Source organism: Capra hircus, chromosome 20 (genome assembly GCF_001704415.2).
Source record: "Capra hircus breed San Clemente chromosome 20, ASM170441v1, whole genome shotgun sequence".
Lineage (NCBI taxonomy): Eukaryota > Metazoa > Chordata > Mammalia > Artiodactyla > Bovidae > Capra > Capra hircus.
The window spans coordinates 40,885,380-40,912,208 of record NC_030827.1 but is presented as its reverse complement, the minus strand read 5'-3'; the positions used below and the strand labels follow the sequence as shown (position 1 = coordinate 40,912,208).

The 26,829-nt window shown below is 42.4% G+C and overlaps 1 protein-coding gene across 2 annotated transcripts in view; it reads left to right on the top strand.

The window, feature by feature from the left end:
* The window catches only part of NPR3 (natriuretic peptide receptor 3), a 78,859-nt gene that overhangs the window by 34,643 nt on the left and 17,387 nt on the right, over positions 1-26,829 (top strand). The window lies entirely within an intron of this gene.

Genomic DNA, 26,829 nt, shown 5'->3' with positions numbered 1-26,829 from the left:
CTCAAGACATTTTCCCTGATACTCCAGACTAACTCATGCACTCTGCTCCTCGACATCATAGCCTGCCTTTCTGGTTGTAACCACATGCCTGTGTGTGAGATTTTTAAATTACTTCTGACTTCCTCTACTACACCGGAAGATCCATGAGAGCTGTCTACTCTTGCCTCCCTCTTACTATATGCTTGACACTTAGGAAGCAGCCAATAAGTTATTATTGAACCAGAAGACATCAGACCCAGCCCCCTTCCTGTACAGTGGTGAAGACTGCAGCCTGGGAGGTGAGGTGTGTGTGTGTGCTTTGTCGCTCAGTCATGTCCAGCTGAGCCTATAGACTATGTAGATTGTGACCCTGTAGACCATAGCCCACCAGGCTCCTCTGTCCATGGGGATTCTCCAGGCATACTGAAGTGGATAGCCATGCCCTCCTCCAGGGGATCTTCCCAACCCAGCGATAGAACCCAGGTCTCCCACATTGCAGGCAGATTCTTTACCATCTGAGCCACCAGGGAAGCCCAGGAGGAGGTGGCTTTCCCAAATGTAGCCACTGTATTGCAGTCAGTACGGCACTGTTGGGTGGTGACAGAGTCCTGTGCTTAGACCTTAGCAGGTGCATAGCGCCAGGAGTTCAAATCTACTCCTACTGTGGGAGATGGTACTGGGGGGTCAGTGGTGGGTTTTTATAGTGGGGATTCTGAAGGCCATCTGAGGGGGCATCAGAAATCTAAAGTTAGCAGTAAAGTCCCATGGGAGAGGCCCGGTAGTATCAGTAGAGCTTCCAGCCTGGCTCAGACAAGCGCTCGCCAACTGTCTGTCTAGCCTTCTCTGCAGGTTTTATTGGATTGCCCACATGTGCAGTGGCTCTCACTCAAGGGTGTCTTAATGGAGCTGTTTGGCTTCTGCCACCGAATGGTTCCAATTCTAGAGCACTGGTATTTGGTTTTAGAATGCGCTGTGTGGTGGCCAAGCCAAGATTAGTGGCGTCCCCTGACTCCCAGTCCAGTGACTTTCTTTTTCCACTACATCAGTCTGACCTTTTTAACAACAATGTGCCCAATACGAGGGCAAACCCATGACCCAGAGATTAAGTGTCTCAGACCCTACAAGTGAGCCTGGCAGGCAGCACAGGCAGGAGTGCTTCCTTCCTTTCCCTGCATCCTGCTTGCCCAAATACACACTTTTAAGATATCAGTGTCTCTTTCACACACTTGACAAAGTCTGATCAGGACTTGGTCTTCTCTCCATCTGCTGGGATTTATTTTGCATGTTTTATTCTGAAGTGTAAACTATCATGTCCTAAGTCATCAGAGGCTGTTTATTGAGCACCCCAGGGAGCATGGCTGTGAACTTGATCCTGGGCCATGTAATGGTCCCATCTTGGGTGGGATCTTCGTTACCTAAAAATACTTGAGCAAAGATATACATACCCATGAGCTCTGGGAGCCTACAGAGGCCACAGTTCCTGTGCCAGCACGGACGTAAAACATTATTCACTTCAGTGTCAGCACTCTGACACACTGATGGCATTCACACAAGTCTGCACAATTTATCTTTTAGTAGACCAAATGTGGCACATGTGTGAAAATATCCATGTTTCAAAAGAAATGAAATCAAACACAGTGGAGTGGGTTCACTTAGTTCTTTAGTAGGAGGCTCCTTCAAAATTCATCCAACTTTCCATGACCTCTTTACGTGGATGACTTAGGGTGCATTAACTCTTTATGAAAGTGAAAGTGAAGTCGCTCAGTCATGTCCGACTCTTTGCGACCCCGTGGACTGTAGCTCTCCAGGCTCCTCCGTCCATGGGATTCTCCAGGCAAGAATGCTGGAGTGGGTTGCCATTTCCTTCTCCAGGGGATCTTCCCAACCCAGGGATCGAACCCAGGTCTCCCGCATTGCAGGCAGACACTTTAACTTCTGAGCCACCAGGGATTTTATAATTATGTGCAAATTTTTGTATGTAAGTGCACATGTGTATATTTCTCTCAAGAAATATGCACCCTTCATCTGACTTTTAATGGGATCAATCTCACGAAAAGGTAAGAATCATTGAATTAGGCCAGGGTTGGTCAGCATATCATTTGACCTGTTATTGTCCCAAACCCTATTTACTCACATGGATAGTCTACAGTGTTGTGTAAGCAGGGCTACATTGAAAAATCACTCCCTTGCAAGAAAGTGAAGAAACGCTTAAATGCCCTAATATTTTTTAATCTTATTCTGTTTTATTCCTGAGATGGAAGAAAGAGATACTATTCATTTAATCATACTTTCATTCTGGACGAGGGAGTCAGTCTAGTCTTTACACCTACCAGTGTTTTCACATCTTTAAGAGGTAGACTTAAATTTGTCCCAGCTACTATTTCTCAGTTTAGACTGAGCCAGTGTTGGAGACATCTTTTCCCCTCTGGCAGCCACCCTGACTTCTCGGTCCTGTAAATCCCACTCTTGGCTTTGCCCCATTCTCCTATTGTGTTTGGCACTTCTGACACCCATTCACTGGCTAGCCCTTTAACAGTTGGCTCTGCTCTTGGGTGAAGCTCACCCTCTTTCCTTGTTGTTGTAGTTGTTTAATTCAAAATATACATGAATTTCTAGATTGTGTGCAATGAAAAAAGACCCACACTAAATTAAAAATAAATTCATGGTACTCTTAAGATAAACATGAGTCTCCTATTCTGCTCTACTCCACTCCTCACACTCATTCTTTGGAGGCCATAATTCTTAATGCTTTTATTGGTCCCTGCTGTTTACCTTTATATTTCTAAATTAGCTTATTTATATTAATGTTTTTAATATTAAAATTTTTGATATTATGTTGCAGTTTCCTAAAATGGAAAAAGATTTAACTCCTTTATACACTTTTCCTCTACCAATAATACCCATCTTACCAGTATTTTATGACATAATTTTTAGTTAAAGGTATAGTCACAGAATAAAATCTTAAGAAAGACTAAAAAATAGAACTTTTATTATTATGACATACATATATGTGTATATAAATATGTATGTATTTACAACAGAATCATGTAGTATTCTATGATTATATTTCCTTTCCTATGTAGCTTTTTGTTTTTTCTGGAGTTAGTAATTTCCTTGTTTTTTTATTTGCTTCCATGTAATTCTCACTATTTCATTCTCATTCCTTCAGTCAAAATTTTTAGAAAATGATGTTTCTTTTTTTTTCCTATTGTCTTCTTGCTCTAGTTTAGAGTAACAGCTTTCTTTAATATTAAACTTTAGTTCTCTCCTGTACCAGATCCTTCTTTTTCTTAGATACCGCATCTCCTTCTTTGTTGAATTTCAACTTGGTTTTGAAGGACAAGCAGAGTATGAGTGGAAAAACTTTTCACACCTTGCATGCAATCAGAAACCATTTTTTATTGTTATATTTAATTGGTTGCTTATCTGGATATAAAATTATAGTTTGAAGATTATTTTCTCTTAAAATTTTGGGGTCATTGCTCAATTTTTTTTTCAGTTTTTGGTATTACCATTCTGATTATTTATCTCTTTCATACTATTTTCTTTTTCTCTACTTCTACAAGCGTTTAGTACTTTCTCTGTATCATTGGTTGAATCAGTTAGGATCCAGTCAGGAAAACAGTCTACACAAGGTATTTCAACAGAAGGAATTTAATAGGAGAAGCTAACTTTAAGGTATAAGAAAAGCTAAAATGCCAAATAAAAGAGTAAGGCAAGCCAGCAATTGGCAATAGCAAAGAGCCATTACTGCTTCTAGAGCTAGAAGGCTCAGAGAAAAGACAGTTTTACCAGGAACTCCAGAGTTAAGGCTGCTCATGAGAGCTAGAGGCAGGGAAGAAGCATAGCCCTGCCAGAGAGGCTATCTAAGGCAAAGAGAGAGGGAGCACTATCCTGGCATTTCTGTCCTTTCTGGCTCTTTTACCAGTGCTTCTTGTTGGCATCTTCCTACAAAGATGGGCTTGATAAAGGACAGAAATGGTATGGACCTAACAGAAGCAGAAGATATTAAGAAGAGATGGCAAGAATACACAGAACAGTACAAAAAAGATCTCACGACCCAGATAATCACAATGGTGTGATCACTCATCTAGAGCCAGACATCCTGGAATGTGAAGTCAAGTGGGCCTTAGAAAGCATCACTATGAACAAAGCTAGTGGAGGTAATGGAATTCCAGTTAAGCTATTTCAAATTCTGAAAGATGATGATGTGAAAGTACTGCACTCAATATGCCAGCAAATTTAGAAAACTCAGTAGTGGCCACAGGACTGGAAAAGGTCAGTTTTCCTTCCAATCCCAAAGAAAGGCAATGCTAAAGAATGCTCAAACTACCACGCAATTGCACTCATCTCACATGCTAGTAAAGTAATGCTCAAAATTCTCCAAGCCAGGCTTCAGCAATACGTGAACCGTGAACTTCCAGATGTTCAAGCTGGTTTTAGGAAAGGCAGAGGAACCAGAGATCAAATTGCCAACATCTGCTGGATCATGGAAAAAGCCAGAGAGTTCCAGAAAAACATCTATTTCTGCTTTATTGACTATACCAAAGCCTTTGACTGTGTGGATCACAATAAACTGTGGAAAATTCTGAAAGAGATGGAAATACCAGACCACCTGACCTGCCTCTTGAGAAACCTATATGCAGGTCAGGAAGCAACAGTTAGAACTGGACATGGAACAACAGACTGGTTCCAAATAGGAAAAGGAGTACGTCAAGGCTGTATATTGTCACTCTGCTTATTTAACTTGTATGCAGTGTACATCATGAGAAAACGCTGTGCTGGAAGAAGCACAAGCTGGAATCAAGATTTCTGGGAGAAATATCAATAACCTCAGATATGCAGATGACACCACCCTTATGGCAGAAAGTGAAGAGGAACTAAAAAGCCTCTTGATGAAAGTGAAAGAGGAAAGTGAAAAAGTTGGCTTAAAGCTCACCATTCAGAAAACTAAGATCATGGCATCTGGTCCCATCACTTCATGGGAAATAGATGGGGAAACAGTGGAAACAGTGTCAGACTTTATTTTTTGGGCTCCAAAATCACTGCAGATGGTGAGTGCAGCCATGAAATTTAAAGACGCTTACTCCTTGGAAGGAAAGGTATGACTAACCTAGATAGCATATTAAAAAGCACAATTGTTACTTTGCCAACAAAGGTCCGTCTAGTCAAGGCTATGGTTTTTTCCAGTGGTCATGTAGGTATGTAAGAGTTGGACTGTGAAGAAAGCTGAGTGCCAAAGAATTGATGCTTTTGAACTGTGGTGTTGGAGAAGACTCTTGAGAGTCCCTTGGACTGCAAGGAGATCCAACCTGTCCATCCTAAAGGAGACCAGACCTTCATTGGAAGGACTGATGCTGAAGCTGAAACTCCAATACTTTGACCACCTCATGCGAAGAGTCAACCCATTGGAAAAGACCCTGATTGCTGGGAGAGATTCAGGGCAGGAGGAGAAGGGGACGACAGAGGATGAGATGGTTGGATGGCATCACTGACTCGATGCACATGAGTTTGGGTGAACTCTGGGAGTTGGTGATGGACAGGGAGGCTTGGCGTGCTGCAGTTCATGGGGTTGCAAAGAGTCGGACATGACTGAGCAACTGAACTGAACTGAACTTGTTGGCTGAATGAACCAAAAATAAGCTGACAGGAAAATGCAGCCTGGACAAATCACCTTTCTATGATATAGAATAGAGCAAACAGATGTAGGGAGGGAAATGAATTGGAGATCTAATAGGTAGACTGTTGGCTCACTGGTGTTCTGAAATTTCACGATGGTGAGTTTTGGTGTGGGACTTTATAAATCTGTACTAATCACTTTGTTTGCTCTTTCTGAAAAATTTTAAAGTCAGATATCAGGTCTCCTCAGTTGATTATTTAATTTTCTCTTTTATTTTTCAACTCTGCCAATTTCTTTTATTTTCTGAGATTGCCACAAATTTATCTTCCAATCTGTCTATTGAATTTTTAATTTTTGCTATCAAAATTTTAATTTACAAGATCTCTTTTTCATTCTGAGTGCCAATACACTGACCTTGTTTCCTGGATGCAATATCTTTTTTTTCTAAGTATACCCTTTCCTCAGTTCAAGAATATACTTTCACATTTTAACTTACCTAAAGTTGGGATTCATTTTATAATTGGTGGGCTGTCACAATTTTTTCTGTCTAAGGGCACATAGGAGAAGGAAATGGCAACCCACTCCAGTGTTCTTGCCTGGAGAATCTCAGGGACAGAGGAGCCTGGTGGGCTGCCATCTATTGGGTTGCACAGAGTTGGGCGTGACTGAAGCGAGTTAGCAGCAGCAGCAGCAGCAGCAGCAAGGGCACATAAAACAAAGGTGCTTCTTGAAATTGCAGGCATTTCATATTAGTTGATATTTTAAAAAAGTTTTATTTCCTGCATTGCCCGTTTCTTTCAAGTTCTTTTAAAAATATTAATTTGGAATTCTTTCTATGTTGTATTATAAGCTTTTCTTAAACTGTTGGTAATCCTTATCTAAGTTCTCTGTGTATGGGAACTTGTCTAGTGGTAGATTTTAATGTAGGGTAATAAGATGTCAAGTTGGCATTTTCAAAAAGTCATCTCACATATGATTATGTGGAGGTTGTTTCTCTTAGGCTGGTCTGTTTCAATAAATAATTGTTCTCCAAATATCTTCTTGAGAGTCATAATGCTGCCCTACATTCTGGCAGCCTAGAAAGGGGGGACTCTTACCTTTAGGAATGAGGGCTTTTCACTTATACCTTAATTTTCAGCTGTGATTACACCCTCCTGGTCAGACATTCTTTGCATCAACATTTGGGAGTAGGGGATCTGACATTTAAATGTTCTTTGTACAGATTTTCAACTAGTCCTGGTATCTCCCACCCCACTGCATCCCTGCCTCCAGAGGTAACTAGTGTCTCCAACTCTAGAACCTCTAGAATGGAGTTCCTTGCTTCTTGTTGGAGTTCCCTGTCATGCTGCCCCACACACTTGGATTTAAGTTTCTCAGGTCTGTTGAGTTACTTACCCCTTTCCAACTTTCAAAATTTTATCAACTCTCTTCATCCTTCCTATATTCTTTGAACTTGTAAATTTACATCCTAAAAATTTCACTGTCATTTTAGTGGGGATTTTGCAGGGAATGTATGGTTAAGTGGTTGTGACTACCAGCAGTCTCTCTGGATTGTTGAATTTCAGCACCATGCAAGTAGGCAGAGATGGTGGTGCCATCCTGTTTATTTTGGGGAGTGGTGGTCGTTGTGATAATCTCGTTATACTCAAAGCAAAGAAGGGAGGGGAAAAGAGAGAGTGTGTTTGAGAGAGGGAGTTAGTGTATTTCTTTTGGTCCAGAATGCCCTTGTTCCTTTAGAAATTCTCTTTTGGTTATAGTTTCTCTTCTAGTGGCTACTTAATCCTGATTTATTAGCTCAGTGCTTACTTTCATACCCTCACAGTTATGCCTGTCCTCTCTGATTCTTGAAAAGCAACTATACAGAGGCAACATCCATTAACAATAATACATACTCACTAAGAAAAGGGCTGTTCTGTTCCAGTTTTGTCATGCTGTTGTAGGAACACTTCATTTTACTTTGTGTCCAGGGGTGTTTCCTCTAGTATAGCTCTTGTGCCAGTTTCATTTGAAAAAGGAACATAGATAAGAAGCTCGTCCAGGAATCCTGATGCCAGCACAAGCAGAAATCTAAGTTTTAAAGTAGATTTTTAAAAAGCTAAGTTGGCTGACTTTTAAGGTTAAGAAATGGGATGTTTACATAAAATAACCTGTTTATGTCCTGTTGGGTTATTTGCAACTTATCACGATGCAGTGGTAGCAGTTTTACACCTTTCATAGAATTGGAAAAAAGTTGAAAACATTGGAAGACATAGACTTGTTTAGAGGGTTCCAACTTGGGATTCAGTCATCTTCCAATGCAGCCTTGGGTAGTAGAGACCATCTCCTCTGAACAGAGTATGTTGGGCTTCCCTGGTGGCTTAGACGGTAAAGAATCTGCCTGCAATGCAGGAGACCGGGGTTCGATCCCTGGGTTGGGAAGATCCCCTGGAGGAGACCACGGCAACCTAATCCAGTATTCTTACCTGGAAGAATCCCCATGGACAGAGGAGCCTGGCAGGCTACAGTCCATGGGGTCCCAAAGAGTTGGACACGACTAAGCACAGTACCCTAGTGATCTCCAATGTTGCAGGTAGCATTGTTTTAGACCCAGAGGCAATCCAGCTAGGAAAGGAGCTGTAGGAGAGAAGGCTGACCCTGGACTTGGGCTGAGAAAGCCCTTGGCTTGGTCTCTTTAGTTCTTGGGGCTTCCTCTGTTGTAAGACGAGAGATTTGGGGCCACCATCTCAAGGCGCTTTCCCATTCCTAGGTTTCTGTTATTGTATGTACAAAGTGTTTTTCTAACTTCAGTGTTAATTTAGAGGTTGTACGTCATTGTCACTATCTGGGTATGGAATTATTACAGTAAAGCATTCTGCTGCTTATAACATTACATCATACAAGTCTCTTGGAGATTTTCATTACTCCAACTTTAAAATACAAATGATCAAGTTTTCTTCAGCTCCAAACTGGTCATCATTCTGCAGTCTGAAACCATTTGTATGTGCAAAACTCATCTTTGTATACAAAAATTAAGTCATTGCAATATTCTGCATCCAACCTGCATTTGCAAGGATCCAGCTACAAGTGTAGTTTTGCAAAGACAAAATTAGAGCCTAGATTTTAAGAATGGATTAGAAGCTTTTTTTTTTTTTTAAAGTATTTTTCCAATTAATCTCAGAGATGGCTTTTGATGCTGTTGTCAAAGAAAGGCATTGTAGTCATAGAGAAAGTGCAAAGTCCATTTATTAATGGAATAATGCTGCATCCTTGGTACTCTGGTTTTCACATTCAGTTTCTTACTTCTTAATGCAAGCTCTGTTTTTGACTTGGGGTAGAATCTGGTAAATGCTGTTTTTATTTCTAACCAGGTATTCTGAGCGGGGGGTGATTTTATAACCTTGGATATTTGCTCGTTTGAGGTTAGCAGGCCACCCATAGCTTGTTTGTTCTCCTTATTTAAAAGTTGAAAATGTAACTAATTAAACAAATATTCTGGCCATGTCCGATGGCACAGCAGTATTGTTAGGGAGGTAGGATGTGTACTGGGCAATCCCTCTCTTCCAGGTCTCCCTCTTACACTCAGAAAAGAAATGGGGGCCTGAAGTCTACACCTTATCTAGCCACAGTATTCGAACAGAGATAGGGTTTAATAAATCATTGTTTAGATAGGCGAAGCATTGCATTTTGGAAAGTCCAAGATGTTGAATAGTATACATGTTATTTCCTTCAATGAGAGGAAAGCCCAGCAGTAAATCTGTCTAATCCAGCTTGTGTTTTGACCCTGGTTTTGCACAGAGGCAGTGTGGGAGGTGACATTAGTTGAGAAGTTATCAGTTCAGCAGTAAAATCTTGGCCTTTCCCCTCCTCTTGTCTCCCCTCCTCTTGTCTTAAAGTGAAAGTGTTAGTTGCTCAGTCGTGTCCCACCACCAGGCTCCTTTGTTCATGGAATTCTCCAGGCAAGAACACTGGAGTAGGTAGCCATTCCCTTCTCCAGGGGATCTTCCTGATCTAGGGATTGAACCCAGGTCTCCTGCATTGCAGGAAGATTCTTTAAGATCTGAGCCACCGGAGAAGCCCTCTCCTCTTGTCTTGTATATTATTTAATTGGAACTGTATACTCTCACTGAGGGCTTCCCAGGTGGTGTTAGCGGTAAAGAACACACCTGCCAATACAAGAGACACAAGAGACTCGGATTTGATCTCTGGGTCGGGAAGATCCCCTGGAGAAGGACATGGCAACCCACTCCAGTATTCTTGCCAGGAGAATCCCCATGGACAGAGGAGCCTGTTGGGCTACAGTCTATAGGGTCTCACAGAATCAGACATGATTGAAGTGACTTAGCTGGCATGCATGCACACACTGTCACTGAAATTTCCAGTTAGCTCTTCAGTAAAACCAATGAAAGAAGGAAAAAAAAAATAATGCAGCCAAGCAAGCAGGATCTGTCCCACTTGTGGTGAGAGTGTGCACAGGCCGCTTTTGTGTCTACCGGGGCTGCCTCAGAATAGAGGATCTGCCCCACACTACCCTGCCCTGTGCCCTCACCCTCTTCCTTTCAAGTCAGCCGGAGAATAATTCGTCCAAATGAAAAGACCCTTTCAGGCATTGGAGGAGGGCTTTGCTAATTGTATTTGAAAGAATAAGAGCAAACCACAAGTTGACTTTTAACAACAGAAAAATAATGTGTTCACATGCCAACATATCAATAAGATTAGTTTTATTAGAAAAACGTAATCAGGCAGAATAAGGATGCCAAGAGGAATGGCTTATTAAAAGCCATTCTCTTTTTTCTTCTAGCTAAAGAAATTATCAGTCGACTCTGAAAACACATTTAAATAAAGATGTCCTAAAATCTAAAAAAAAAAAAAAAAATCACTTTTTTTCCTTGACATAAAAGAGAAAATGCTTTAAAATTGTCTTTCTGTAATTTTAAATAGCTTTAGTCGTGCTACTAAATATTAGAATATTAAAATATTAGAACTAGAATATTAAAAAAAGTTGGGACTCTACTGGCTAAAGCATTTTTATTTGATTGTAAATAGGTATTAATCTGCTTGTGATTCCCACATATTGGCAGATGTGGATCTATTCATTGCTGTCAAACTGGTGCAATTGGCAAATGTTCAAGGAAGTGCCACAGCACCTAGGAGAAATGGTTTTTCCACGCAGCAGACTTCATTTGGACCTGTCAAGTGACAATCACTGCATTTTGTTTTTGTTTTTTACTGTTATGTGCAGCGATGCAATTTTAGTTAGAAAGATATTTTGCAATAATGGTGACAACATACTCAAATATGCACAACTGAAATAGCAATGCTGTGTGGAAATATGTTTCACAACGAAGGCCGAGCTGCTTTCCTTTTTTTTTTTCCCTGAATTGTCACTGAATGGAGGGCCAAACTCTTTAAAGTGGAAGCACATTCTTCTTTTTTTTTTTAATTTAAAAAATTATTTATATTTAATTGAAGGATAACTGCTTTACAATATTGTATTGGTTTCAACCGTACATCAGCAGAAGCACATTCTTTCTAGAAGAGTTGAATCACTTAAACTATGGACTAGAGACACATTGCCAGTTCAGTTTCCAGAAAGAACATATATCGGTGTGAACCATAGTACCCATTAGTGAAGAAGCATGGAGGCAAAACTGTAGGGGAAGAAAGCTCAGATTTCTGTTTTCTGGATTTCTCTTCCCTTTTGATGTCTCTGTGCTCTAGGGGGCCTCAGGGCCTCAGTGTCCCCCTTTCTCTACTTGGTGAGGAACTCATTTCCACACAGATATTGAGGGGTCAGTAGATTAGCTTTATTACCAGGATATTTCATTTAAAAGAGGAAGCTGGAAAAGGAAGACAACGTAAATGAATCTGAAGGTGATATTTTGCTTTTGGGTGGAGGAGATGAGCGAGTCTTTCAGAGGCCAGGGTTTAGTTTTTCTACAAGAGAACTCTGCTCAGGAAACATTTCTTTAGTCAGGCCACCCTGTAGCTGGAGCGATATGGTGCTTTCTGAACATTAACTCCTTTACACGAAGCTTAGCATTTTACTAATAGAGCAGCAAAGTACCACATTTCACATAACTTGGCAGGAACCAGGAAGGAATCTCATGTGTTCAGCCTTGCAACTTGCAAGATGGGAGGCCAACAGGCCCCTGTCAGTTTCACTCACCACTGCACCGACAGAGGACTCTGGTGTTTGATGCTGGCAGCAGCCACAGGTTCTGGAAGGCCTCGGGCAGAGTCGGTTTGTAAGGCCTGGCCAAGGATGCTGCTGTCTGAGTTTGTGGATGTGGCGGAGGAGTTCAAGGTCGTGGTTCAGTAAATGTTCATTGATGGGCATAAAACAATGGATGACCCTGGGGCATGCCAGCTTGTGTGCCCAAGACTTTAATCTGTGAAATGGAGAAAACCACACCGAGTTGCTCTTGGACGTTGTGAAAAATGATTGTAAAAGGGTTTTAGAAGCTTAAGCTTTTGAGTGATGATGTCCAAAGGAAACAGACCCAACCACAGAGAACAGAGCATCCCCATGGCCCTGTAAGCAGTGTTTAGCAGCAGTGTTGAGTGGCATCCTTTTTGGGTCCAGCCAAAAGAGAGGAACTAGAATAACATTGCTGGGGGCTCAACCCCCATTCTGGTTATGAAATTTGAAAGTGGCTTAAGTGTAGGAAATTATTTTGGATTAGTCTTTATCATTTGATATCCCCCTGGAGAGAAATTACTTCATTTTATAAGGTTTTAAAAATCTTGCTCCCCCAGGCTGCAATTTAGAGGTAGGGATTTTGCGTGCATGCTCAGTCATGTCTGACTCTTTGCAACCCTTGGACTGTACCTGCCAGGCTCCTCTGTCCATGGGATTCTCCAGGAAAGAATACTGGAGTGGGTTGCCACGTCCTCCTCCAGGGGATCTTCCCAAGATAGGGAGGAAGTGAGCAAAGGATTTTGTGTGTGTTTGTATAAGGAACAGTTTAACAATTGGCATAAATTTGGGACTTGTGTTATTTATTTCCTTTGCCCAGTTATCTCTGTTTGGGATAATTACTAAATCACTGCAGTCAGCCAGTTGTGTTTTTATCTTATCCTTAAGATCTTAAAGAGATTTCTTTTTTTTTTTTTTAAGTAAATAGTCCTACATCAAATTGGCACTCTAATTTGCCCACTGTTGCCCTACAAATCATAGTCATTTCAATTTGGGGCCATTTTTTTCTTTTTGTAACTCATCAGTGACTGAAATCTACTCAACAGTATGTTTATGGTAACCATATGTCAAGAATCCCTTGAGTAGGACAGATTTCAGATATAGCTCATATGCTATCTATATGCACATGCATTTTTGTTGATCACTTGATCCTGCTTATTACCAGCATACAGTTAAGCCTGCAGATGGTTGTTGATTGAATGCCCACCACTGCGCACTTACTGAGTGCTTCCTTCAGGCAAGGCACTGTGTCCTGTGAAGACAGGTCAGCACTTGTGTGGGTGGCTCTTGAAGGATGGATAAGAAGAGGTGGTACAGAAGAGCTTCCTCAGAGAGACCAATAAAGAGAATACCAGCTTAGAAGTAGGATGCAGTAGAAGGCATTGGCACCCCACTCCAAGTACTCTTGCCTGGAAAATCCCATGGACGGAGGAGCCTGGTAGACTGCAGTCCATGGGGTCACGAAGAGTTGGACACGACTGAGCGACTTCACTTTCACTTTTCACTTTTATGCACTGGAGAAGGAAATGGCAACCCACTTCAGTGTTCTTGCCTGGAGAATCCCAGGGACGGGGGAGCCTGGTGGGCTGCTGTCTATGGGGTCACACAGAGTCGGACACGACTGAAGCGTCTTGGCAGCAGCAGCAGCAGCAGCAGCAGCAGACACATCTAGGGAATAGCAAGCAAAGTCACCTGGCTTGAATGGGGGGATTTTGTCGAGGAGGGTGTTTGGAAAGGTCTTTCTTCTTTGAAAGTTGCTCCTCTCTTGGCTGCCAAAACACCACCATGTCTGAGTGGTCTGCCTATGTTGTAGACCTTCCTGGTCTCCTCTCTCTTTCATGACTCTTCTTTTCCACTTGCTCCACAAATGTTCATGTTTCCTAGGTTCTTCCCTTGGCTCTTTTATCTCTCAAAACTTTCTGGGCAGCACATCTACTCACCTGAATGAGATGCTCATCTCGATGTGGATAACACCTACATTTCTATCTCCAACTCCAGACTCCCTTGGAGTGGCAGGCACGCAGTTCCAGTTGCCCATTGGCACCTGTGCCTGAATAATACTGTGTCTACCTGTCTCATCCTTTCATTCAGAATTGCTCCATTCTGAGCTCTGCTGAACCAAGTGTAGAAGGGGAGTCAAGCAGGATGGAAGTTTGAATTCTAAGAATCTGTTCTGTACGCAGAAAAAAGTAGGAGACTATAGTCAAGAAGAGATTTCCAAGAATTTTGCAAGTGGAACAGTACTAGGTGATGATGAGACCTAGGGTTTTGCTACTCAGAGGGTGGTCTGTGTACCAGTGCATCAGCATCACCTGGGGGATTGCAGAAATGAGGAGCCCTAGTGCTCTGTTCCTCAGACCTATTGAATCAGAATCTGCACTTGAACAAGATTCGCAGGTGAGCTGCATGCACAGTTCTGAGAAAGTTTGTTCTAGGGTATGTGCCTGAGAGTGAACTGAAGAAGTTCAGTGGAGTAGAAATTGATCAAATAATGGCAGTCAGGGAACCAAGAGGCTACAATATTGAACGAATGGATAAAGCACAGGTACATTGAAATGGTTCGGTATGAGTGCAATACTGTGGGTGGAGAGGAAGAATGTGAGCTGACTGCCAGCCTCCTCAATGTATTCATTATGCCCCGGAGTGAGGGAGAGTCCTATTATCGGATGACAGTGATATTTGATATGGGATTTTTGACATCTTAGTTCACTGAGAACAGAGCCTTTGATTAGGATCTTTCCCCTTTCAAGTTCTGTTGCTGTTGCTTAGTCACTATGTTGTCTCTGATTCTTGCAAACCCTTGGACTGTAGCCTGCCAGGCTTCTCTGTCCATGGGATGGCCCAGGCAAGAACACTGGAGTGGGTTGCCATTTTCTTCTCCAGGGGATCTTCCTGACCCAGGGATTGAACCTGTGTTTCCCGCTTGGCAGGCGGATTCTTTACCACTGAGCCACCAGGGAAGCCCCTTTAAATTCTGTGCTTCAGGGCTTAAAAAATATAGCAAGTCCTTATATAATGGTGAATTGACTTTACAAGCAGTGGGCTTATACAAATTAAGCCCTTTGATCAATTTACTTTTTTTTTTTTTAAGCAACCCTGGAGCTTTAATAATCTGGTATCCAACATCATCATCCCTCCTACTTTTGATTCTGTTTTCCTGACAGTTAATTAAAAATGTGCTTACTGGGGCAAATTTTTTCTTTCTTTTATTCTCTCTCCTGATACACATGAAACATCTTGAAAATCTTATATGCGTTAGAGAACTCATATTGGTGCTCTATCCTTGGGTGTGGGTTTGGTCATTAAGGAGGTACTTTGCTTGATAGACAAATCAGCACTGATGATGAAGGTCCTGATTTGGAGTCAGGAGATTTAAGTTCCAGTCGCAGCTCTATCCTTACTATCTGTGCGACGTTGAGTGAATCAGGCAAGTGTTACGGCCTTCAGTTTCTCATTTACATAACATGCTAGTTGGATTATATGAGCTCTGAATTCTCTCTGAGTTGTAAACTTGTGATTCCGTAATTCTTTTAGGCTGTTAGAAATGCCTATGAGGTTAAAATAATGCATCTCCCTTCGACATGTGCTCTGGAGTCTCTCTTGTATTGTGGCCAATATATTTATTAAGCTCACTGTCATTCTATCCGTGATTCCAAATGAAGACCCATCTGTATCTAGAATACTCTGCATAGTTCTGGTAGCTTTCTTAGGAGAATGAGTCTCCTCACAGAAGCAGAATATGTTAGCCCTAAACATTTTAGAAAAGAAATGGGGTCTCTTATAGTTTTCCAATTAGGTGAAATAATTTTCTTATGACTGAAAAAGATCAATCTCTTCAAAATGTCACACGATCCAAACTTGTGAAGACTGTGGGGCATTTCTTGAAAAGTGAAGACTTAACTGAATTCTCAAAACTGTAGACCTGAAGGGATACTTTCAGGATAATTACAAGGAATGACTATTTTTCCTGGTAGTTAGTAAGCATATGAAACTCATTACTTGCCTAGTTTCCAAAGGCTGTCTTCACATGGGTTCCAGAATGATTTAGATGAGTTCATTATGATGGATCCCAAATGGGGTTCAGAGCGTGTTGATCTTTTGATGTGAGGCCCTATTCTTTAGAGCTGATATCTGAGATATACAAATGCCTTTAAAAATTATTGCTTAAAATTTTTAGTTCAGTGATAGAAAACAGAACTGGATTGGACAAAACAAGAATGTTGACCTTATGATTATGTATTTTCTTATAGTGGCAACTGTGGACAAATTTTCCAGGCTTGTCCTGGAATATCCATTTAGGGGATTAATAAACAAAACTTTTTACTACGGGAAACTTTCAGTATATACGAAATGGAGAGTACAGTATTGTGAAACTCCATGCTGTCATCACTTAGTTTCATAATTAGCCAAGTCTAATTTCATCTCTAATCTTTTCCCCACCCTTACCCTCAGTTCAGTTCAGTCACTGATTCGTGTCCGAATCATTGCGACCCCATGAATTACAGCACGCCAGGCCTCCCTGTCCATCACCAACTCCCAGAGTTCACTCAGACTCACGTCCATTGAATCGGTGATGCCATCCAGCCATCTCATCCTCTGGCGTCCCCTTCTCCTCCTGCCTCCAATCCCTCCCAGCATCAGGGTCTTTTCCAATGAGTCAGCTCTTCGTGGAGTTTCAGTTTCAGCATCAGACCTTCCAGTGAACACACAGGACTGGTCTCCTTTAGGATGGACTGGTTGGATCTCCTTGCAGTCCAAGGGACTCTCAAGAGTCTTCTCCAACACCACAGTTCAAAAGCACCAATTCTTCTGCACTCAGCTTTCTTCACAGTCCAACTCTCAAACCCATACATGACAACTGGAAAAACCATAGCCTTGACTAGACAGACCTTTGTTGGCAAAGTAATGTCTCTGCTTTTCAATATACTATCTAGGTTGGTCATAACTTTTCTTCCAAGGAGTAAGCGTCTTTTAATTTCATGGCTGCAGTCACCATCTGCCATGATTTTGGAGCCCCCCAAAATAAAGTCTGACACTGTTTCCACTGTTTCCCCATCTATTTGCCATGAAGTGATGGGACCAGATGCCATGATCTTCGTTTTCTGAATGGTGAGCTTTAAGCCAACTTTTTCAGTCTCCTCTTTCACTTTCATCAAGAGGCTCTTTAGTTCCTGTTCCCTTTCTGCCATAAGAGTGGTATCATCTGCATATCTGAGGTTATTGATATTTCTCCCGGCAATCTTGATTCCAGCTTGTGCTTCCTCCAGCCCAGTGTTTCTCATGATGTACTCTGCATATAAGTTAAATAAGCAGGGTGACAATATACAGCCTTGACGTACTCCTTTTCCTATTTGGAACCAGTCTGTTGTTCCATGTCCAGTTCTAACTGTTGCTTCCTGACCTGCATATAGGTTTCTCAAGAGGCAGGTCAGGTGGTCTGGTATTCCAATTTCTTTCAGAATTTTCCACAGTTTATGGTGATCCACACAGTCAAAGGCTTTGGCACAGTCAGTAAAGCAGAAATAGATGTTCTTCTAGAACTCTAGGCCCTGGTAATTGTGAAGCAAATCCAAGGCATCCTCATTTTAAAAGATTCGTTTCTTAATTATTTAGTTAAAATTTATACCCAGTGAAATCTAGAGCTCTTAATTGTATACCTTGATCACCTTTGATCCTTGTGTATGTCTGTGCAACCACCACTGCTAGTAATATAGATTTGCATGACCACATAGTTTCCCCATGTCCTTTTCCAATCAGTTTCTACCTCCATAAGCAACCTGTCTACTTCCCCACACCTTTAATGAGCTATAACTGACAAATGAGTTTAAGGTATACAAGCATAAGGATTTGGTATATGTATATATTGTGAAGTGATTACGACAATAGAGTTAGTTAATACAACTGTCGTCTCATATATTCAGTAGTTACCTTTTCAATTTTTATTTTCCGGTGGTGAGAACATTTTAAGATTTACTCTCTTAGAAAATTACATGTCTATGATACAGTACTGTTAACTATAGTTATCATGCTGTACATTAAATCCCCAGACTTATTCATCCTATCACTTAAAGTTTTTACCCTTTTACCAACATCTCCCCATTTCTTCCACTTGCCAGTCACTGGCAAGCACCATTTAACTCTCTCTTTCTGTGAATTTCACTTTTTTAGATTCCACACCTATGAGATCATTTAGTATTTCCTCTTTCTCCGTATAGTTATTTTACTTCACCTAATGCTCTTCAAATTTATCCATATTGACCCAAATGGCAGGATTTCCATATGGTTGAATTCTATCTATCATCTATCCGTCTGTCTTTCTCTGTCACACACATTTTCTTTAATCATTCATCTGCAATGGACACAGCTGTTTCCACATCTTGGCCATTGTGAACAATGCTGAAGTGAATGTGGAGTGCAGTGATCTCTTCCAGATATGGATTTCAGTTCCTTCAGATGTATACCCATCCATCCATGTATGCCCATGTACACCCATGTATACCCTGATAGGCTTATTAATAGGCCTTTTTAGTCACAGCTGGGCAAGAGCAACTTTAGCTGAGTCAGAAATCCTGATTCACTTGATCTGAGCTGCTGGTTTAAATGTTTGCTTAACAATTAGCATGTTTCCTCATGTCCCCTCTCCTCTTCTTCCATCCTCTGCCCTCTCATTCCATCTCTAGACGTGGTTCTGTCCCTCCTTCATCTTGCAGTACATTGTTCGTCTTCTCGCCTATAGACGCTTGTTGGTCTTTCTAATCTACACACTCAACTCGGAGAGCTCTGCAACTATTGGCCAGTTGGAAACAGAAACCAGAGCACAAGGCTGTTTTCAAGTATGAGCTGGCTGAACATATGTGCCAGTTGGATAGATGTCATAACTAGGCAAGACTTGGTTTGGACCCTTACTTAAGAACTTGCCCACTCAACATTTTCTGGAGTTTTGACCCCATCCACGGGCCAAGATCTCTTCTTTCTGTTTAGGATGTTAGAGTCTCTATCCACAGCATAATAGCAGTGTCCATTCACAAAAGTTTTGTAAGGACAAACACGTGCTACTGTCATGCTCAGTAGCTTCCGTCACGTCTGACTCTTTGCGACTCTATGAACTGTAGCCCACCAGGCTCCTTGTCCGTGGGATTTTCCAGGCAATAATACTGGAGTGGGTTGGCTTTCTTCTGGGCATCTTCCCAACTCAGGGATGGAACTTGCGTTTCCTGCATTGCAGGCAGATTCTTCACCGCTCAGCCATCAGGGAAGACCCTTAACACAGTAGAACTTAAATTCTACTAAGTTCAGCTCCTAGAATATAGGAGATGTTCAATATCTTAGCTATTACCTGGAAGTAAAGAGCACTGTTTGACTTTATTCAATCTGGCATTTTGTGAACTTGTTTAACCATGAGAGTGCTATTTCTGGAAGTATCTGTTAACATTTTAAGGAATGCTGCTGCTCTATGGAATCCAGGTTGGAAACCCTGAATTAAGAATTGAACAAAATCAAGCTGTTGCCTGTTCACAGTGAGTGAATAAATCAGTACTGCTTAACTAGAAGTTGGGCTCTCGGATCTTAGCTTAGTCCTCACCACACGTTGCTTGAATAAAAAGGAGAGGTTTCATTTTAAGATACAAGACAATCAAAAAGGTGGCGCTAGTGGTAAAGAACCTGCCTGCCAATGCAGGAGACGTAAGAGATGTGGGTTCAATCCCTGGGTGGAGAAGATCCCCTGGAGTAGGAAATGGCAACCCACTCCAGTATTCTGCCTGGAGAATCCCATGGACAGAGCAGCTTGGCAGGTTACAGTCCATGGGGCTGCAAAGAGTCAGATGAGATTGAGCTATCTGTCTATATGAAGCCTGAATTTTTGCTCATCTTTTCCTTCTAATCGCATCTCCAGGTGACTTGAGAAATTCAAGGAAAGCTATCTGAAGTTCTCTGGATCAGCTGTCAAGGATGTCATCAAGTTGGATAAGTCAGAATTTACATGGTCCTTCTGATTCTGGCCTTTCAGAAACAATGAGGCCAGACACTGTCCTCCTGTGTTCCCTTGTCTGTCTCCCTCTGCCTTGGCATACTGCTTTGTGTCTTGGGGTGCCTCACTGCCCAGCAGGTCCGGCTTCCTGCCCCTGCCCTCCCACTTGGGTGGGGTGTGTGTGGTGTGTGTTCACCCACCTTGATCTTGTGCTTGACCGAGGAACTCAGATCCCTGGAAAGTGAGGCCAGTGAGTGACCAGAGCAGTGTGTGGGGGTCGGGTCCCCAAGCTTTCCGGAGGCACAGATGGTTGAGCACGGGTGGGACATCCAGGCCAAGGACAGACATTGCTCACTTGATCACCTGAAAGCCAGGGACGATTACATCATTAGGAATGTGCATTTCTCAACTAAGCCTTTAAGAGCGATGGGTGAGGAGAAGCATCCTTATATGACATGTGTGTGTGTGACACGTTCAAAGGGCACACATATCAGATGACTGAATTCTCTGTGTGAGCCATGGGAGAATTTTAAAAAGTCATTCCTGTGCTTCTGCTCCACACCCACTAATCCCAGGAGGCCAGTTCCAGTTCCAAGACTCCAGTTTTCCTCTGCTTTGTTTCTCAGGCGGCTCTCCTGGCTGGGGTTGGTGCACGGATGTGATCTGCAAGCACTGTGATACCTGTGGGCAGTTTGCACTGCTGTTCTCTTCATTAGAGGGACAGCCAGTTGCGGTAGTGTGGAAGATGCATGAGGGGTCAGAAACAGACTTAATGATCTCAGGACCGCTTTTGTTTAATGATCCGTTTTGTCTTAGGTAAGGAGATAGAGAAAAAATTCTGCTTATATTTGCAGGCATCAGCCACACTTTAGGCTAGCTGATCCGAGTTAATTTACCAGTCTTGGGCATTACTCTGGGGGCCAGAGCTGAGCCTGGGATGGAGACAGTCATTTATCAACTTAGGGCCCACTTCCATCTCAAAGAAGTCTGCCAGGGAATATGGTTCTTTGGCTAAGCATAGGGCTGGACCCCGGCTCCCTCCTGAATCTGCTGTCTGATGGTTAGAAAGCCATTTGCCCTTTGCACTAGGATAGTGTTCTTCAGAGTTCACTAGGATAGGAAGGAAGGTTTTCAGTTTCAGTTTCCTCAAGGCTAAAATCAGACAGCAAGTGACCAAGTATGAATTCCCTGAAGGCAGGCCCAATAGAAAAGAGCAAATGTTGGGGATGTCTGCCGGTAAGAATGAGAACTCCTCTTTTGATGTTGAAGAATTTGTGATATCACTTGATTTATTGTTACCCTATATTGTAGATTTTTAATTTTATGATGCAAAGAAAATTGCATAAAAATAGATAGTATCTATATGTTTCTTGTATGGAGGTCCAGTGCATAGTGTTCATCAAATGCCTAATATCCTTTAACCTTTGACCTCCCAATGCAGCATGCCCAGGTCAATTTTTTCTCACCCAGTGGCCTAGGAGGGCAGGACAAGGTTCATCTTCAGGGTCTTATTTCTCATCATTCCAGATGAAGCTGCCATTGTTCTTGCTCTGGTAGGGAGAAGCAGGTCCTGGGCCGAGTCTCCTCTTATTTACCTGCCATCAAAATGTCCCTGTCCCTGATGAATGGATACAGAAGCTGTTGTACATATACACAATGGAGTATTACTCAGCCATAAAAAGGAACACATCTGAGTCAGTGATAATGAGGTGGATGAACTTAGAGCCTATTATACAGAGTGAAGTAACTCAGAAAGAGAAAACAAATAGCATATTTTAACACATATATATGGACTCTAGAAAGATGGTACTGATAAACCTATTTGCAGGGCAGCCATGGAGATGCAGACATAACAGACTTATGGACATGAGATCAGGGGAGGGAAGGAGAAGGTGGGATGATGGAGAGAGTAGCATGGAAACATATACACTACCATATGTAGAATAGATAGCCAGTGGGAATTTGCTGTTTGTTGCAGGGAACTCAAACCAAGGCTCTGTGACAACCTAGAGGTATGGGATGCTGTGGGAGGTGAGAGGGAGATTCAAGAGGGAGGGGACATAGGTATCAGTTCAGTTCAGTTGCTCAGACGTGTCCGACTCTTTGTGACCCCACGGACTGCAGCATGCCAGGCTTCCCATTCCATCACCAATTCCCAGAGCTTGTTCAAACTCATATCCGAGTCGGTGATGCCATCCAACCATCTCATCCTCTGTCGTCCCTTTCTCCTCTTGCCTTCAATCTTTCTCAGCATCAAGGTCTTTTCCAATTGGTTCATCGCATCAGGTGGCCAAAGTATTGGAGTTTCAGCTTCAGCATCAGTCCTTCCAATGAATATTCAGGACTGATTTCCTTTAGGATTGACTGGTTTGATCTCCTTGCAGTCCAAGAGACGCTCAAGAATTTTCTCCAACACCAGGATATAAGTATCCCTATGGCTAATTTATGTTGATGTATGGCAGAAAACAACACAATATTGTAGGGCAATTATCCTTCAGTTAAAAATAGTTTAAAAAGTACTAAAAAAAGTCTTTGTCCCTGACCACCTCTTTGACTGAAGGAGAGGTTAAAGGTCACCTTTTTTCAAAAGACTTGAAAAATGCTGCCCAGCACCCTTCACTTTCCTCGTTTGCACTGGGAACCATTGATTTGTGGTGAGGAAGGTAGATTCACCTGATGAATACTTGAGTTCATGTGGATTCCACTAGCCAAGCCCTGGGATAGCCTCACCCTGTACTCAGCTTTGGTAGGTTTCTCCCAGTTGCCTCCATCTGAGCTCTTTATAGGCTTTCTTGGATATCTAGACAACCCTGGGAGCCAGATACTGCCAGGCTATTCATTCTCACTTTACAGAACAGCTGAGGCAGGTAGTGTTCTCTGCTGACTTGTTTGGAACACAGCCACTGAGGAATTCACCTATGAATGTGTTTCCCCAAAAAGAAATGAGAAAAGACTCTGCCCACTGTTATAGATAGGAGCCATGTTATAAATGGCAACTCTTTATGCTCAGTTAAAATAGAACTCTGCCTCTTTCTTTTAAATTGAAGTATAGCTGATGTACAATGTTATATGAGTTACTGGTGTCAACATAATGGTTCATGATTTTGAAAACTTTCGTTCATTTGTAGTTATTACAAAATATTGGCTATATCCCCCGTGTTGTACAATCTATCCTTGTAGCTGATTCCATATCTGATAGTTTGTACTGCTTAATCCTCTGTATTGCTTCTCCTTCCTTTCTTCTCCCCACTGGTAGCCACTAGTTTGTTCTCTATACCTGTGAGTCCACTTTGAAAAGGAAGTAGATTTCCATTCTGCTTTCCCCATGATGGAGAATTAAAAAGAAACCACATTAGCAGACAGACATGGCTAACAGGTACTATCAGAGAGAAAAGTCAAAGGCAAAAATGGCGTTCTTTTACATGGAATAGCCCAATTCCAGAGGATAACATCAAGGGAATTGAGATGAAATGAAGGGAGAGCATGCTTCCTTGTTCTGGCAAACTCCCCAGAATGAATGAAAGATGGTGAATGATGACCATCTTATTTGAACGATAAAAGCAAATCATTATTACCCTGGAGCTGGTCCCCTCTTGGGGATTAACTTCACAGCTGCCTTGTGTGGAATCCATCTACGCATCCATGGGGAGTGGTGGTGCTGTATGGTTCTCTTAACTCCATTTGGTGTCCAGCAGGGGAATGGCTACATTTACACATTTAGTGATGGCTTCTTTCTTGCTGGAAAGTGAAAGTGAAAGTGTGTTAGTCGCACATTTGTGTCTGACTCTTTGCAACCCCACGGACTGTAGCATGCTAGACTCCTCTGTCCATGGGATTCTCCAGGCAAAAATACTGGAGTGGGTAGCTGTTTCCTTCTCCAGGGGATCTTCCCAACCCAGGGATCGAACCTGGGTCTCCCATGTTGAGGCTTATCCTTTACTGTCTGTGTCACCAGGGAAGCCCTGGCTAGAAATGAGGCCTAATACAAGAACAGGTCAGTCAGAAGAGGGAATCCTATTTTCTTCTGTTGGTAATGACAGCATGCTCTGTCAGTCAGGATTTTGAGGTTTGGGTGTTGTTCTGACCAGAGGCAGGGGGCAGATCAGATAACTTTATAAAGCCTTTCAGCCTGGAAGTCCAGTGGAAAGTGTTCCAAAGGCAACTTAATACTCTGGATTTATTTTTCTCCCTCGCTTTTTACAAAAATTTGCACCTCCAATTTACAGTGTCTATAATGTGCTAACGGGCTTTCCTCCCATTAAAAAACACGTGTGGATGTGAGAATGTTTCTCCTTAAGAAAAGATGGTCTCTGGGGCTTTGCTTCTGGCTTGAGGTCCTATGAGGTAGGCGTGATGAAGCCTCCCCCGCAGTGGGTGGGGGTGTGAGTGAATCTCACTGGGGGCCAGCAGCTTTGCTGCTAATTTTGGCAGGAGAGGGAGACACTCAGCTACTTGGCAAGGAAAGAAGGTAAATTTTGTGATTCATTTGCAAATTGAGGTAAAATGAGTTTTCAGACATGTGTTCAGAGCCTGTCTATTCTCTTCTACCATTAAACCTCTGTGTGTGTGTGTGTGTGTCTGTGTGTATTAGTTGCTCAGTTGTGTCCGACTCTTTGTGACTCCATGGACTGTAGCTCGCCAGGCTCCTCTGTCCATGGAGTTCTCCCGGCAAGGATACTGGAGTGGGTTGCCACTCCCTTCTCCTGGGGATCTTCCTGACTCAGGGATTGAACCCAGGTCTCTCACATGGCAGGCAGATTCTTTACTGTCTGAGCCACCACAGAAATCCTTAAACCTGTTAGGACGGAAGTAATGCAGGTTCATGTTTTTCAGTCAAATCATTGTTCTTCCCATTCTGGTGCTTTGGGTGGCCGGTGGTGGCATGGTGGCCTGGGATTAGGATTTTGAGAAGAAGAAGGAGAGGGAGGAATGGACAGGTGATGTCTAGCAGCTGAAACTTTACAGTCTGTGTTGGAGGCTGTCTTAGGCTCCCAGAACAAGGAACATAGATGGAAAGCTTCCAGAATACTAGAAGGTTGAGAGAAAGTGAGGCTCTTTAGGTGCTCAAGGTAAGGAGTTGATTAGATCAGAGCTTTTTAAAAGCACCTTATATTCACCATATTCCACTATTCTGTGATTCTTCCTGCTATAGCTGGGTGATTTTTATATAATTATCAAAGAGAAGATAGATATTTTGAAAAAATATTTTTTATTGTAGCTTGAGGATTAAATCATGCAGCTCAAGTCCACTCATGAACTCATCAGCATACATACTTTCTCAAGCCATGATGACTTCATGGGCTAAGTGAAAATTTCTTTCCTTTGGAAAATTGAATTAGCATAGCCAAATCAGCAGAAAATTATCTTTGATTAGTAGGTGTTATTTCTACACCATTCTGCTTTGCCTAAAAAAATAATGACTCTGAGACTTTAGCTTGATGGCTAAGCAATAGAGCCAGTGTCTGCCATTTTCTTTCACAGTCCCAAGAACTGTTGTAGATGTTTTACACACACTTGTTCATTTAATCCCCAGAAGAGCTCTAGGAGATAAGTTGATACTAAACTCTCATTTAATCGATAAGGAAATTGAAGATTAAAGAGATCAGGCAACCTGTCAAGGCTTGGATTAAACTTTGGGTGTAGTGGCTAAGTGAGGGCTCTCCTGTAAACTCTACTCATCTGTCCTCCGACTGTCCCAGGGGGTCAGTAAAACTGACCAGCTGCACTCATCATACTTGAGTGGAATTAAGGATGAGACATTGTGGAAGATCCCTGTTTGGGATGTGAAAGCATGAACACGGAGTCTTAGTTCCCATGAAAGTGGGTCAGTAAGATATGCTGTAACAGTAAGTAAATCACTTATTTTCTGAACACTTCTATTAGGAATTAGAAGCCTAGCAAGATCACTAGGTTTATAATTCTCTGTCTCCAAATGATAAGAACAAAAGGTGAGTGCTGACGTTTACAGATTTTATATCTGCTAAATCATTTAAAATGACAACAACCCCTTGAGATAGCTACGGCTATTTTCCTCATTTTCCAGATGGGAAAAACTGAGACCCAGAGTGGTGCAGAAACAGCCCAGAAGTGGCAGAGCTGGGTACGAACCCAGGCTGTTCAAGCGTTATTCTAGCCTGCCTCTCAGCATCAGCACTCGGCTCTGGCAGTTCTGAAATATTTGCTTCTGTGATGTATACAGGACTTAGTCCTTCAGAGTGGGATGAGGCTGAGAAGAACTGGATGTTGAGCTATGTCTTCTGTGATGTTCGTGTATTTGAACCAGGTGGCTCTCCTCCTCTGGGTGTTTTTTCCTAGGGATGGGGCAGGAATGCCCCTCATAGGGCTTCCCCGCAGTTGTCTATGGGATACCTAATTCACCCTGCTGCATGGAATTCCGTTCTTGACCCTGTCTTCTGAAATAAGAAGGCTGGAATTTGGGGGTAATTCTACAGAATTCTACAGAATCTGTGACTCTTAAGTGTTTCAAGATTGTATTTGCTCATTTCATCTTTAGTGAACATTAATGGGTTTAAATGTGGTATCAGAACTTGCCAAACGGTGCTTATAGAAGGAAAAAGGCTCAGAAAGATTAAGTGACTTCTCCAATTTCACACAAAGTTTTACGTTGCTGAGCACAAAGGCTATCTTACTTGAGCCAGGACTCAACCGAGATAAACCAACGGCCCGTTTCCGCTCTTGTCCTTGGAGCTTGGCAGGGACCGGAAGTAGGCAGGACTCAGATGCACTGGAACTAGTCAGAACACAAACTGGAGAGAGAAACTGAGATGCTGATGCTGATAGAAGAGAGGACAGAGAGGGGATAGCCACGCCCACTCCTCTTTGCACACTTAGGCATCTGTGCTCCCCAACTAGGCAGGTGGTGAAAGTGAAAGTGAAAGTGAAGTCGCTCAGTCGTGTCCGACTCTTTGCGACCCCATGGGGTGTAGCTTACCAGGCTCCTCCGTCCGTGGGATTTTCCAGGCAAGAGTACTGGAGTGGGTTGCTGTTTCCTTCTCCAGGAGATCTTCCCAACCCAGGGATCGAACCCGGGTCTCCCGCGTTGCGGGCAGACGCTTTACCATTTGA